The sequence below is a fragment of the Giraffa tippelskirchi genome, chromosome 11 (assembly GCF_054371585.1).
Source record: "Giraffa tippelskirchi isolate mGirTip1 chromosome 11, T2T-mGirTip1v1.2.pri, whole genome shotgun sequence".
Classification (NCBI taxonomy): Eukaryota; Metazoa; Chordata; class Mammalia; order Artiodactyla; family Giraffidae; genus Giraffa; species Giraffa tippelskirchi.
The window spans coordinates 40,275,776-40,291,723 of NC_137285.1; the positions used below are offsets into that span (position 1 = coordinate 40,275,776).

The following is a 15,948-nucleotide window of genomic DNA, read 5'->3' on the forward strand; positions in this document are numbered from 1 at the left end:
ATATTCTCTGTAGTTGTCTAAGAGAAGACTTTCAGAATCAAATCACAAATGGGAGGATGGCAACCTTTACAAAAACTGAAGGCCTGGTATCAATGGCATAATTTTGATTTCAACTTCCAGGACACCGAAGCTTAAAGACTTACCTTAAAGACTTAGTTGTTGTTTTAGTCACAAAGTCGTGTCCAATTTTTTTTTTTAATTGAAATTGAAGATGTTTATTGGGTTCTATTTTTGGTGGAAAAAAGGTCACATATGTTATTTAGCACAGCCTTGTGAAATGCACAAAGCTTTACTGGGAACGAGCATTTTCTCCTCCTAGTCCATTTCTGAGGATGAAATCATGAACTGCTCTGCTGGAGGAAGCCTTCCTGCAGTGGGTGGGCACCAAGTCTAACGTTCATTAATTTTCTCCTTTCAGTATAGGCAGCAACTCCCCATTTTCTTTCAGTTCCTTAACGATGTCAAGTCTTCCGACAAGCTCCTGCTTCACATACAGCTGAGGGTACGTCAGCCAATTGGAGTAAGCTTTTAATCCTTGCCGAACTTCTTCATCCTCCAATATATCAAATGTCTCATATTCAATCCCAGTACTATTTAATATTTCCAGAATCTGTCTGCTGAAGCCACACTTAGCTTCCTGTTTGTTTCCTTTCATAAAGAGCATCAGAGAAGCTTTATTTGTCATTACTTTGAGCCTTTCTTCTAATTTGGGGGCTTTGGGGCAAATCGTATCTAGTTCTTTAGATGCTTCTAGCTCTTTAATTATACCAAGCCCTCCTGTGAACTCTCCAGAAAATAGAGCTAGGGATAGGTGGGCCAATTGGAATAGGTTTTGAGGGCCTGATGAACTTCATCTGAGAAGATGTGGAAACTGCTAAACTGAATATTATGTTTGTTAAGAATGTCCACCATCTACTTGCTGAAACTGCAGTGCGGCTCCTGAGGCGTTCCTTTCATGAACAGCATGCAGGGGGCAGCAAGAAGTAACTTCTTCAGGGGCAGGTTGAGGTCTTCCTTCAGGTGCTCACTACCACTGGGTGAGAAGGAGCCACTAGACGCATGTTGCTGAGCTTTTTTGCTCGACTCTTTGGCATGCTGCTGCTGCTAAGTCACTTCAGTCATGTCCGACTCCGTGCGACCCCATAGACGGCAGCCCACCAGGCTCCCCCGTCCCTAGGATTCTCCAGGCAAGAAGATTGGAGTGAGTTGCCATTTCCTTCTCCAATGCATGAAAGTGAAAAGTGAAAGTGAAGTCATTCAGTCGTGTCCAACTCTTAGCGACCCCATGGACCGCAGCCTACCAGGCTCCTCCGTCCATGGGATTTTCCAGGCAAGAGTACTGGAGTGGGGTGCCATTGCCTTCTCTGTGAGAGAAGGCTACGGATGAGGAAATTTTAAATTGATTGAATTTAAATCAAACTCACTTTTCTGGAATTGACTACAATTATGGTTTCAACCACCAGAGTTGTATCAGTTATCTAATGTTGCATAACAAATCATCCCACATGTTAATGGCTTAAAAAGCCGTCATTCATTTGCTCACAGTTTCTATTGGTTGGCAATGGGCCAGACCTAGCTGGCGGGGCTCTTCTGCCAGTCTTGCCTGAGGTCACTTTTGGAACTGCAGTTATCTGGGGATTGCCTGAGACTAGACCATCCAACATGGCCTCATTCATAGGTCTGCTGCCTCAGATGGGACAATTGGGCCTTTCTCTCCACAGTCTTCTTCACAGAATGGTGGAAGCTTTCCAAAAAGATAAGAGCAGAAGCTATGAGGCCTCTTGAGGTGAATACCAGAAGTCACTTGGCCCTTCTACTACATTCTGTTGGTCAAAGCAAGTCACAGGACCTTTCCATAATCAGGGAGTGCAGAAATGGATTTCACCTCAGTATGAATAGCTACAAAGAATTTCGGGCCACTTTACATCCATTATGAAGGGAAATGCAAGTTCAAAATAGAGATTTAGTTGGGTTACAGTTTATAGGAAAAAAAGTTCTGTATATTATATTTTGATTACATGGTTTGAATTTGTAACTGCTCCATTTGGTCTCAAAGGGGCTGTGTTGAACATTGTTCATGTCCTTGTGAAGTATGTTTTGACAGGATTGAGAGCTTGCAGAGAGGGTGTCTTCCTGACTCTTTGCAGTGAGTTATTTCTTGGCTGCCTCAGCTCCTGGTAGATGCTCAGGTAAGAAACCCATCTTTAAAGCCCCACAAGCTTAGGCCCTGTTTTGAGGGAATATGCAAAGAGCATGGGGCTTCCCTAGTGGCTCAGTCTGTAAAGAATCAGCCTACATACAGGATGATCCCAGAGTCAGGAACGTCTCTTGGAGAAGGAAATGGCAATCCATTTCAGTATTCTTGCCTGGCAAATCCCATGGATAGAGGAGCCTGGTGGGCTACAGTCCTTAGGGTCGCAAAGAGTCTTGGACACAACAACTAAACCACCACCACCACGTAAAGAGTATGACTTTTGAATAGCCTAGGGTCATAATTTATCTAAGTTCTAAAAGGTTAAACTTTTGTGAAATTATCTTTTCTTTATGTGAAGTTCACAGTATATGATTTGTTTTAGCAAGGTAAGGCCTGGCTGAAGGTAAATGCAATGGAAGTCCTGGTGACTGCCAAGTTAATGTACAGGCACAAAGCCAGCGCAGAGGGAAATGTTAAACACCCTTATTTCAAATACCACATCCAAAATGACATAGGGCAGGGCAGAGTTAGAGTTTGGAACATTCTCTGAAGAATCAATGTGGAAGAGCTTGTAGTTTACACCAGGAAAATTTTCTGTGATCTCCTCAGGAAAATAAAAGTTTCTGCTCCTAGGAATGAAGGCAGGGGAAGAATTCTTTATTTGAAAAATGCTATTTTGGCCCTTTTCCTCTCCTTGAGTTGCCTTTCCTTCTGCCCCAACACATCATATCAGTTCTATCTCCCCCAGGATTCTCTGGGAACTCACATCTGGTGTATGAAATGGATTTAGATCCTGTATTCTGCTGCTGACCTCCTTTCTGCCAAGTTAGACAAACATGAGCACTGCAAGATGTGGGAGGCAAAGGAAGCAATTGTTTGCTACTGCACCATTTTACCTTTCCTCCCGACTTTCAGCTCTCACATTCACAGTGCCATTTGTAAAAGTGAAAATTCAGTGTCTTGGCTGGGCCCACTTGAGTGTTCCATCCTTTTCCTTTGCTAGCTATATTTGTATGAAGAAGCACACCATTCATTTATTTAGCCTTGTGATCCACTTGAAAACTCTCACCAGGACTCAGACTTCTGTTCTTCTTTCTTATAAGGCACTATATACATTTTTCATCCTCTGAGCACCCTGGCAAGTGTGCTGACAGTGATGTTATTCTCTCAAGAGTGCAAACAGTGTTTTCTGCCTGACCATGGCTTCACACTCTGTCTCTCACTGAGGCCTGGTCAGGCAAGCTGTGGGTATACTTCTTGAGAAGGCTGACTATTGTGAAAAACCTTTGCCACATAAACAGAAGTAAGGATTGGGTCCTTCAGATATGATTGCCAGCAACTTTTCTCTTATAACCTCTAGAACACCATTGCATCAGTTCAGACTTGTGACTGGGAAGAAATATCAGTTCAAAGACTTAACTGGCTAAGAATGAGGAGCACTTCCCAGCTTGGTGGATGGCAAAAGAACAGAATGCCCCAGGAGCATCTGCCTTGTTTCCCAATATTTAGAGGATTCACAGACTGACTAGTTCTGACTCAGCCTTATAAAGGTGAGTTTGCCCCGGAGGAAGCTAGAGTGAGCCTCACCTCAGGTCTTCTGCCTTTTGGAGCACTCTCAGAGGCTTCTGTGTTTCTGGATTTAACCTATCAATAAAAAGTAAGTATTGCTTTACCACAAACCTAATTTACCTAAAATTATTTATTAATTTGCTCATTAATATTTATGAGAAGATACTGTCCTAGGGCTAGAGACACAAAGATAGATAAGACAGAATTTCTGCTCCTAAAAATTAATGTTGTAGGGTGAGGATCTAAGAGAGGGAAGTGGGAGAGATATAAAAATAGATGCTGATAATACAGAACCTTTTCCCCCACTTTTTTATAATGTGAAAATATACTCTCTTCTGCCATGGCAAGTAAAGGTTTAATTGATTCATTTATTTAATCAGCAAACACCTGCCAAATGCCTGCTTTGCACTAGGAACTGTACCAGGTCTGTGTTACTTAAAGAACAGCCCGAGGATAACATAAGGAAGATCAAGGCAGCAGCCTCCCTTGCCTCCCTCTGCCTTCTCCCTTGCTCTCTCATCTGGCCCTCTGTGGTGGGCTCCAGCAGCACCAGATGAGGTGGCAGCACTTCCTAACCCTTTTTGGGTCCAAAAGAGGAGATGCCCTCAAAGGGGAACTGCAAAAGGAAGTAGAACTGCAACGTAAACATCACCTTCAATCATGCCAATCATTTGTCCTCCCTTGCTTTTCTTTAAACATACATGTTGCTTCATTCAACGCCGTGAGGCAGCAACTCAAGTAGAAGAAGGGAAAAATAGAACAGCCAGAGTATGGTAGCTTTGCCAAACAGTGCTTACATCTTTGGTGAGTCACCACCTTTAGTAAATGAAAACCAGGCCTCAAAAATGAATGGAGGCTACCTAGGGGAGTAATGGGTATGACCCAGATAAGGCGGAGTCTTATCTCCTTCTCCACTTGATACCCAGTGAAGACATCTATACAAATATTTCCATAATGCCTTTTAGTTCACCAAGCACTTCCCTCCCCCACCTCAAGGCCCCAGATACATTAGTTCACTGAACCATACAGAAAAAGAGAAGAACTATTTGGGTGGATAAATGTAGATATTTCTTTCAGGTACTGAGGAGTTGATTGAAATCACTATATGGAAAATGAGACTTGAAATAGTTGATAAAAGAAGAGGTAGATTTTATTTGTGATATTACAGAAATATTTCCAAAATACATGAGTGGGTTAAACAAATTGAAAAAAAAATTTTTTATTTAGCTGGACTAGGTCTTAGTTGTGGCATGTGGGATCTTTAGTTGCAGCATGTGAACTCTTAGTTGCGACATGTGGGATCTAGTTCCCTGACCAGGCATTGAACCTGGCCCCCAGTGTTGAGAGAACAGTCTTAGCCACTGGGCCACAAGAGAAGTCCCTGTTCTAAACAGATTTGCAAAGTAACATACAGTAGTAGGATGCCATATATGATTTTCAAAAAGGAGGTGAAAATGATAGCTAGGGCTTCCCTGGTGGCTCCAACAGTAAAGAATCTCCCTGCAATGCAGGAAACCTGGGTTTGATCCCTGGGTCAGGAAGATCCCCTGGAGAAGGGAATGGCTATCCACTCCAGTATTCTTGCCTGAAGAAATCCATGGACAGAGGAGCCTGGCAGGCACAGTCCATGGGGTTGCAAAGAGTCGGGGCATGACTGAGTGACTAACACATAGACAATACTTTGTAGTACTTACTATGTGCTATATCAGACACTGTTCTCCAAGCACTTTACGTAGATGAACTCACTGACACTCAAAAAATCTCCATGATTTGGTTAGTATAATTATCATTCCCATATTACAGACTTGAAAACAGCATGGAGAAGTTGAGTGTCTTGCCTAAAGTCACAAAGCTAGGATTTAAAACCAGGCAGCTTGCCTATAGATTCTGGAACTTAAGTTTTGCAATATTTCCACAGGAACAGCTATATGAATGTAAATGCTTAGAAAAAAAGATCAGAAGAATATATACTAAACTGAAAATCACGGTTGTCTTTGGAGAGAAATCAGCAATTGGAGACTGGGCAGGTCAAATATTCCATTAGCTACAATGCTTGAGGGTTTTGTTTCTCCCCAAAGACATTTCCCCCAGGATAATGATTTCAGATTACTTCTGTTAAATTAATTTAAAAATTATTTTAAAAAATCTTATGGTCAGTGGAAGTGATTTTGCATAAAATCACTAGGTTATGCTCTTCTCCTAAATTTCACATTGACTTAGGTATCTTTGGGAGTAGAAGGGTTAATTGTGTTCATCTTTCCTCTTTGTCCATCTCATAACCTCTGATGAAATCTTATTTCAGAGATTAGATAAAAAGCTATTTCACGTTTTGTCTGGAACAATGGGATGCATATTGGTGAAAGTATTATATTTCATGGCTGAAGTATCTTTCAGAGATACTTCAGAAACTGAAGCCCAGATAGCCATATCAGATCAAGTGTTAAGTATTGAACTAAATCCAAAGGGAATTTTTCATTTAATTACAAAAATGAAGTAGAACTTTTAAAGTCTCATATGTACTAATAATTTGAAAATAGTAGTGTGTTAGAGTTCTCTGGAGAAACAGACCAATAGGAGATACGGACAGAGATACATGTGATCTTTGAATACAGATCTACATCTCTGGGGAATTATCGATATCTATATATCTATATCTTCTCTCTAGACAGATAGATAGATAATGAGAGAATCAGAATTGGCTTACACATTTGTGGGGACTGGTAAGCCTGAAGTCTTCATGGTTGACCAGATAGAAACTCAGGTAAAAGTTGATGCACTCTTGAGTCTGAAGTCTACAAGGCAGGTCAGCAGGTTGAAAACCAGGTAGGGTTTATATTGATATGTTGCAGTCTTGAGGCAGAACTGCTTCTTTTTTGCAAAAACCTCATCTTCAACTTATTGGATGAGGCCTACCCTCATTACAGAGAGTAATCTGTTTTACTTCAAGTCAACTGACTTGTAAATGTTAATCACAAAACACAAATACCTTCATAGCAACATCTAGACTACTGTTTGACCAAACAACTGGGCATCGTAGACTAGCCAAGTTGTGTGCATGCATGTACATGCTCAATCATATCCGACTCTTTGCGGACCCCATGATCTGTAGCCCCCCAGGCTCCTCTGTTCATGGAGTTCTCCAGGCAAGTATACTGGAGTAGGTTGTCACTTCCTATTCCAGGGGAATCTTCCCAACCCACGGATTGAATGTGCGTCTCTGGTGTCTCCTGCATTGGTAGGCAGATTCTTTACCACTATGCCACCTGGGAGGCCCCAGCCAAGTTAACACAGTTAACCATCATGAGTCAAGTCTAATTTGAACTAAATTCTGACTGCTTAAAAATATATGTTAGAGAGATGCCAGTCTAGTGACTTTTTTTCCATTTTAAAAAATCTTTATTGAATTTGTTACAATACTGCTTCTTTTCTGCTGTTTCCTTTTTTAAAATTTATTCATTTTTTAATTGAAGGATAATTGTTTTACAGAAAGTCTAGTGATTTTTTCACTTAGGATGACTGAAGTTCTAATTTGCTTTAAAAGATTCAGTCATTCGAAAAAAAAACATTTGAATAGTGCATTCGCAATATATTTAGCTATTCTAATCACCAGTTTTGCTTAACACAAACTAGGTTGTGAGATAATTCTGAATTATTTCATGGCAGTTGAAATAAGGTCAACTAAAACAATGCACACAAATCTGTGAAGCTAACAGTAAACATACTGAACTCATTGCTATAATCATGCATTTTCACATTTGCTCTTAGTTAAAGATAGTTAGCCTAGATACAATGTGACTACTTCTTTACAGTGAAATTGGTCAGTAATGAGGTGTTTTCAACTTAATAAAATCACTCAGTTGTCTCTGACATCTCATCTGCAAGTTACACAAATGGTTAACTAAGTTACGCAAATGATTTCAGGATAACCTCAACCTGAATCTAGATTTTAAATAAATTATGAGTTGGGCATTTGAGAATATAAATAAATGTAGATCTATTGCTCCTGGCATTATTGCTGAAGTTTAGTATTGCCTTAATGCTCTGTTAGTAAACACATCAATTCTTTGTCACTGGTAAACTGAAGAAAAACTAGTGTCATTAGAATTATCAATTTAATTAACAAAAGATTGTTACCTTCAGTTAAGAACAAAATTATGTACCACCTAAAAGACATTTAAATGACTTTCTACCACTGCAAAGGAAGGGATAGTGTGTAGTATATGTCATGGAGTTGGTGGCATTTATCTGTGAGGTAGGTATTATTAGTCTCTCTGCAGAGACAACAGGAAAATTGTTGTTGCTTTTCAGTCACTTAGTCGTGTCCAACTCTTTGCGACCCCATGGACCACAGCACACCAGGCTTGCCTGTCTTTCACCATCTCCTCAAACTCAAACTCATGTCCATCAAGTCGTTGATGCCATCCAACCATCTCATCCGCTGTTGTTCCTTTCTCCTCCCGCCTTCAGTCTTACCCAGCATCAGGAGTCTTTTCCAATGAGTCGGGTCTATTTATCAGTGGCCAAAGTATTGGAGCTTCAGTTTCAGCATCAGTCCTTTCAATGGATATTCAGGGTTGATTTCCTTTAGGATTGACAGGTTTGATCTCCTTGCAGTCCAAGGGACGCTTGAGAGTCTTCTCCAGCACCACGGTTGGAAGGCATCAATTCTTTGGGGCTCAGCCTTCTCCACTACCTGGCTCTCACATCCATATAGCTTTGACTATATGGACCTTTGTATGCAAAGTAATATCTCTGATTTTAATATGCTGTCTAGGTTTGTCATAGCTTTTCTTCCAAGGAGCAAGCATCTTTTAACTTCATGGCTGCCATCACTGTCCACAGTGATTTTAGAGCCCAAGAAAATAAATTCTGTCACCCTTTCCATTGTTTCTCCATCTATTTGCCATGAAGTGATGGAACCGGATGACATGATCTTTGCTTTTTGAATGTTGAGTTGTAAGCCAACTTTTTCACTCTCCTCTTTCACTTTCATCAAGAGGCTCTTTAGTTTCTCTTCGCTTACTGACATAAGGGTGGTGTCATCTGCATATCTGAGGTTATTGATATTTTTCCCGGCAATCTTGATTCCAGTTTGTGCTTCATCCAGCCGGGCATTTCACATGATATACTCTGCATATAAGTTAAATAAGTAGGTTGACAATATACAGCCTTGACGTACTCCTTTCCCAATTTGGTACCAGTCCATTGTTTCATGTCCAGTTCTAACTTGTTTCTTGACCTATATACAGGTTTCTCAGGAGGTAGGTAAGGTGGTCTGGTATTCCCATCTCTTTAAGGATTTGTTTGTTGTGATCCACACAGTCAAAGGCTTTAGCATAGTCAATGAAGCAGTTTTTCTGGAATTCTCTAGCTTTTTCTAAGATCCAATGGATGTTGGCAATTTGATCTCTGATTCCTCACCCTTTTCTAAATCCAGCTTGTACATCTGGAATTTCTCGGTTCATACACTGTTGGAGCCTAGCTTGAAGGATTTTGAGCATTACTTTACTAGCATGTGAAATGAGTGCAGTTGTGCAGTAGTTTGAACATTCTTTGGCATTGCCTTTCTTTGGGATTGGAACGAAAACTGACCTTTTCCAGTTCTGCGGCCACTGCTTAGTTTTCCAAATTTGCTGGCATATTGACTGCAGCACTTTCACAGCATCAGCATTTGAAATAGCTCAGCTGGAATTCCATCACCTCCACTAGCTTTGTGTGTAGTGATGTTTCCTAAGGCCCAGTTGATTTCACACTCCAGGATGCCTGGCTCTACGTGAGTGATCATACCATTATGGTTATCTGGGTCATTAAGATATTTTTTGCATAGTTCTTCTGTGTATTCTTGCCACCTCTTCTTAATGTCTTCTGTTTCTGCTAGGTCCATACCATTTCTGTCCTTTATTGTGCCCATCTTTGCATGAAATATTCCCTTGGTATCTCTAATTTTCTTGAAGAGATTTCTAGTCTTTCCCATTCTATTGTTTTCCTCTATTTCTTTGCACTATTCACTTAAAAAGCCTTTCTTATCTCTCCTTGCTATTCACTGGAACTCTACATTCAAATGGATATATCTTTCCTTTTCTCCTTTGCCTTTTGCTTCTCTTCTCTACTCAGGTATTTGTAAGGGCTCTCAGACAACCATTTTTCCTTTTTGCATTCCTTTTTCTTGGGGATGGTTTTGATCACCACTTCCTGAACAATGTTGTGAACCTCTGTCCATAGTTCTTCAGACACTCTTGTCTATTAGATCTAATCTCTTGGATCTATTTGTCACTTCCACTGTATAATCATAAGGGATTTGATTTAGGTCATACCTGAATGGTCTAGTGGCTTTCCCTACTTTCTTCAATTTAAGTTTTAATTTTCCAATAAGGAGTTCATGATCTGAGCCACAGTCAGCTCCCAGTCTTGTTTTTGCTGACTGTATAGAGCTTCTCCATCTTTGGCTACAAAGAATATAATCAACGTATTGACCATCTGGTGATGTCTAATAGGAAAATTAGGCTCATAGAATTCAGAAACTTGCTCAAGGTCACCAGAAAGCAGCAGATTCCCTTCAAGGCCTAAACACTTCCTTTAAGACCCAGCTGAAACACAGAAGGAACTAAAATGTTTAGTTTGCTCTGGTGTTTCTTACATAACAAAGGTGATTTATTCCTATCTTATCTTGCGTTTGTCTCCTTTCTCACCTTTAGCACAGTACAAAGTGTAAAGGTCTTTCCCCACAAATAAGACATTTCTTTCCAGGTGAGTGCAGCAGGTGGGACTGTTTTCAGTATGCTTTTATTACCTTGCAGTTTGTCTTTGGTTAGATCAAATTTAAACTTGTGTCTCGCCTTACTTGCCTTCTTCTGCATCACCACTGGAATAGACCAGGAGCTGCAATCAGTGCCACAGTGATGGGAGTGTTGGGGGTGGAGACCAGGGGCATCGTGCGAGGGTGCAAACAACTCCCTGGGTGGGGTTTCAAGGCATTGATGAGTGTTTTTAGTTATAAGGGAAAAAAAAAGGGTGTCCTCTTCTTTCCTCTGGTTTTCCTTTGATCACCTCTTCAGTGAAGCCTGTAAGCTGTTGTTCCTGCAAATTTTGTTTAAATAGGCGCTCAGGTCAAAGTTGCTCTCTGGTGCTTGTGCCTTGATCTAGTTGTGTCATGAAGACGAATCTGTATTCTGCTGTCATATAGCATTGCTAGATATGAATAAGACTACATGGTTCTTCCCTTGAATTGTATTTATAAACTAAAGGGTACTAGAGATTAGTCCAGTGATTTTCTCAAATTTTTTTTTTTTAATAGCACAAAAACCTTTTCAAACTTGTTTGTAAGCCTACAAACAAAACAAAGAAGAGGTGCTGCTCTGATGTAGCTCTTAGGCTCTTTTCTCAGTTCTCTCTTTTTTGTTTTTAATTTTATGTATGAGTGACAAATGTATTTTTTGTTTTGTTTTGTTTTCTCTAATGTATTTCAGAAACTGAAGTGTTTTATTTTATTCCACTGTTGGCCATAGTTAGAGCCCTACACACTCCCTTCCCTTTCACCTCAAAGGGAGCGCCTTTGTATGTAGCCACGCATTCATCATTAGTGTAAAGATCAGGCTGGATCTGCTCCGAAATCTTCTTAGGATTCAGCTCCTTGTCATGGTAGGCAACCGCCGCCATGAAGCTGACGGATAGTGTGCTGCGGAGCTTCCGCGTCGCCAAGGTGTTCCGCGAAAACTCTGACAAGATCAACTGCTTTGACTTCAGCCCCAACGGCGAGATGGTTATCTCGAGCAGCGACGACAACTCCATCGTGCTCTATGACTGCCATGAGGGCAAACCAAAGAGAACCCTGTACAGTAAGAAATACGGCGTGGATCTCATCAGATACACTCATGCAGCAAATACAGCAGTTTACAGCTCTAACAAAATAGATGATACTATTCGTTACCTGTCCTTGCATGACAACAGATATATCAGGTACTTTCCTGGACATAGAAAAAGGATGGTGGCCTTGTCCGTGTCACCTGTGGATGACATTTTCATTTCTGGGTCTCTTGATAAGACCATTAGGCTCTGGGATCTCCGCTCTCCTAACTGCCAGGGTCTCATGCATCTACATGGCAAGCCAGTTCTTTTGATCCAGAAGGATTAATTTTTACTGCAGGTGTCAATTCTGAAATGGTCAAACTTTATGATCTTCGCACTTTTGATAAGGGGCCATTTGCAACATTTAAGATGCAGTATGATTGGACTTGTGAGTGGACAGGACTTAAGTTCAGCAATGATGGTAAGCTCATCCTCATCTCCACAAATGGCAGCTTCATCCATCTGATTGATGCATTCAAAGGAGTGGTGATGCATATGTTTGGGGGTTATGCTAACAGCAAGGCTGTCACATTGGAGGCCTCGTTTACTCCAGACTCCCAGTTTATTATGATTGGTTCAGAGCAAGATCCATGCTGGAATAGAGAGAGTGGTATAAAAGTAGCTGTACTGGACGGCAAACACACAGGCCCCATTACTTGTTTGCAGTTCAACCCCAAGTTCATGACCTTTGCCAGCGCTTGTTCTAACATGGCCTTCTGGTTGCCCACCATTGATGACTGACCTGCATGGTGCTTGGCTGTTTTCTGTACAGCGAAGGGTGGCAAGTAGGAAAAAACTCAGAGGAGACTAAGGTAATAGTGGGATTGGATCATTTGACTGGACTGGAGAGCATCCTTCCACATGGCCTTCCCAAGAATGTGCTATATACATCTGCTCAAAAGAAAAAAATTACTTTGCTGAGCTTCCTACAAAAGTAATTCTGTCTCCAGGAACAGATCCATTAGGAGGTGCCAAGATTTCAAGTTTCTCTGGTGAACTTTTACACATCACCATTGCCTGAGACAAAGTAAAACCACCATCTGATTTTGCATCTGTTAAGAGGAACATGATTCACCAGGCCACTGACCACTATTCTTGGGGCTTCAACATCTACTTCATCTACATACAAAGAATCTGCATCAGGCTGCTTTCTGGCAGTGATGATACAACCAATTCGAAGATCCAGATGGGGAAACATCAACAGGCTTAGAGTCAGCTACTGGTTGCTGTTTTTTCTCCTTTTTCTCTCCTTTCTTTTCAGTTTTCTCTTTCATCTTTTCTTCTTCTCCTTCTCCTCATTTGCTCTTTAGCACCAGAAGATATGGTTGTTATTGGTATAGACTGTATCTCATTTTCAGGAACTGTAGAATCAGCTTTTAGTGGAGTACCAGATGGAAATGGTATTTTACTCCATTTTGAATTTCTACCTTAATTAGCTCATTTCAATCCTTCAATTTTTCTTCAATTTAGCATTTTCAACTCGAAGTTTCTTCTCTTCTCTCAAAGTTGTCTGCAAAATCGCTTTCTCCTTAATTAGAGCAATTTGCTGCTTAAGATATTCAATAATTTGATCTGCTTCTGCACCTTTCTGCTACAATCACTTCAGAACAGCATCACTGGTTGCCAGTTTTGCCAAGAAATGGTAGAAAATCATCTATCAGTGGACCGAGGCACCTCAGGAGCCTCAGCTGGGGGCAGGTAAGGAGTGCCTCCCCTCAGTTCTTAATATTTCCTTGGAGCCCTCATTTAATGTTTATTGATTTTGTCTACCCTCACATTTTATGAACTTAACAAAAAATTCTGAACAAATATTATGTGTCTAGCTAGCAATGTACTAAGTTTAGAAAAAGTGTGCTTAGTCGCTCAGTCCTGACTCTGTGACCCTATGGACTATAGCCCACCAGGCTCCTCTGTCCATGGGGGTTCTCCAGGCAAGAATACTGGAGTGGGTTGCCATGCCCTCCTCCAGGGGATCTTCCCAACCCAGGGATCAACCCCAGGTCTCCCACATTGCAGGCAAATTCTTTACTGTCTGAGCCATTAGGGAAGCCCAAGAATACTGGAGGGGATAGTCTCTCCATTCTCTAGGGGATCTTCCCAACCCAGAAATCGAACCAGGGGCTCCTGCATTGCAGGTGGATTCTTTACCAGCTGAGCTACCAGAGAAGCCCTTAGGAAAAACACTGGGCCAAAATTATGAGTATGCTCTGGTCCCTGGTGTATCAGGGAAGACAGATGATTACAGCACAATAGTGAATTCAGTGACACAGAATTACCTGTGATACTTGGAGCCATGGAACTGGGGCTCTCTAATTCAGTCTGGGCGCAATGAGTGTGAGCCTGAGTCTCTATGACTGGGCCAATTAGCTAGGAGGGCAGTTGAAACTTGGAAAGGTGTGGGGAAGAGTATAATATAGACTGAAGAATGGAGTGGTAAGTAGCTAGAGGTATATTCTGGAAGCTACTGGTCATTTTATGTAATAGTTCAGTGGAAACTGATGAAGAGGCCTAACCCCTCCCTGTCTTGAAATTGGAAGTAAGGTGTCGTCACTTAAGGCCTTAAGGTAGGGAAACAAAGAGGTCAAATTTATTTCAGATTGCCGATAGGGACAATGAACTTGATGAGAACTAGTAGAGAGGTAGGAAGAGAAGCCAGGAGAGGAAATAGCAGTAGCTCTGTGATAGAGAACATGAGAGCAGAGGCAAGTCTGGGAGGAAAAGGATGCATTCATGTTGAGGTTCCAGGTACAGATGTCCAGCATGATCAGATGGGTATCTAAGTGGAAAAGCCTATGTGGTTAGGACTCTAAGCTTTTACTGCTGAGGGTGCAGGTTTAATCCCTGGTCAGGGAACTAAGACCCCACAAGCCATTTAGTGCAGCCAAAAAATAAAAATAAAAGAGATGTAGGAAGATTAGTTTAAATTAGTTTAAGAGATTTCTTAAACTAATTTTGATTCTCATTTTCTTAATCTTTTTCTGTACACTAAACATATATTACTTTTATAAATGGGAAAATGCATCAAGTCTGATTTATCTTCCAAACTTTGCTCTTTAACCCAACTGACAGCATACCATGTAATATCCTGTGTTTTCACTAACAATACTATGCAGCCACTAAAAATCATGATTGCAAAAGAAAAATGCAGCAATTTACCAGTTTTCTTACACTAAACTTTACAATTTGGTTTAGTTGGACTCTCTGTAGATACAGGAAGACAGAAAAATCTCTTGTGAATCAAGTGTTCACAGTATGTTAAGTGCTCTCTTGAATGGAGTAATCATAGACACTCATAATGTTCTGTCACCATTGATGGTAGAACAAAAGGCAAACCTGAAATATCTAGCCCAGTGTCTCCTCAGAAATATGACTCACAAGTGCGTCTGAGAAGTTTCAGGCTTTTCTGACATTACCTGGGAATGATGAATTTTGCCTAAAAATGGTAAGGAAAAGTTGGGTGGGTTTCATTTGAACTTCCTTGCCACAACAAATAGATCACACTCTGTGATCACTATCATCTAGCAGATTGATAGCTGACCTTAATGGAACATACATACTCAAAAGCTACCAATGAACATTTGCTACTTTTAATTCATTAGAGGAAAAGAACCATGCTCATTTCAGTAACTTATTTTCATTATGCTCAAAGCAACTTACACATTTAATAAATTTAGTATTACCAGCTTTTTTATTTTTTAAACCATTAAGAAAATTGAAGTATAATTTACAATGTTTTTGTTAGTTTCAAGTATACAATAGATTCAGTTATACATATATGTATATATACTTTTTCAAGTTATTTTCCACTATAGATTATAACCTATTGAATCTACTTCCTGGTGCTTTACAGGTCCTTGTTATTTACCTCTTCTGTATGTGTATATGTTAATTCCAGACACCTAATTTATTCCCTCCTCCCTTCCCCTTTGGTAACCATGTTTGTTTTCTGTCTGTGGGCCTATTTATTTTGCAAATAAGTTCATTTATATCATCTTTTCAGATTCCACATATAAATAACTTCACCTAACAGGATAATTTCTAGGTCCATCCATGTTGCTGCAAATGGCATTATTTCATTCTTTTTATGGCTGAGTAGTATTCCATGTACATGTATCACATCTTTATTCATTCATCTATTGATAAGTCATTTAGGTTACTTCCATGTCTTGGCTATTGTAAACAATGCTGCTATGAGTATTGGGGTACAGGTATCTTTGCAAATTAAAGTTTCCTCCTTACCAGCTCATTCTAATCCATAAAGGCACAGGGTATGCAAGGCTATACACTGTTAACATGCCAGTGACATCTATTTCTAGCAATGTGTTGCACTTCTCAGTTAT

General features: G+C 40.5%; 3 pseudogenes across 2 annotated transcripts in view; 1 reads left to right on the forward strand and 2 right to left on the reverse strand.

Annotated features, from left to right (window-relative positions):
• The window catches only part of LOC145525388 (WD repeat-containing protein 82 pseudogene), a 33,486-nt pseudogene extending 21,078 nt beyond the window's left edge, over positions 1–12,408 (forward strand). Inside the window, exon 4 of the transcript XR_014068169.1 lies at positions 11,230–12,408. The product of XR_014068169.1 is annotated as a WD repeat-containing protein 82 pseudogene (transcript). The remainder of the gene's footprint in view (positions 1–11,229) is intronic.
• On the reverse strand, positions 328–966 carry LOC145525392 (glutaredoxin-3 pseudogene; annotated as a pseudogene). Its single transcript, XR_014068177.1, has one exon. The product of XR_014068177.1 is annotated as a glutaredoxin-3 pseudogene (transcript).
• On the reverse strand, positions 11,243–13,262 carry LOC145525389 (aminoacyl tRNA synthase complex-interacting multifunctional protein 1-like; annotated as a pseudogene).
• Between the last annotated feature and the right edge of the window lie 2,686 nt (positions 13,263–15,948).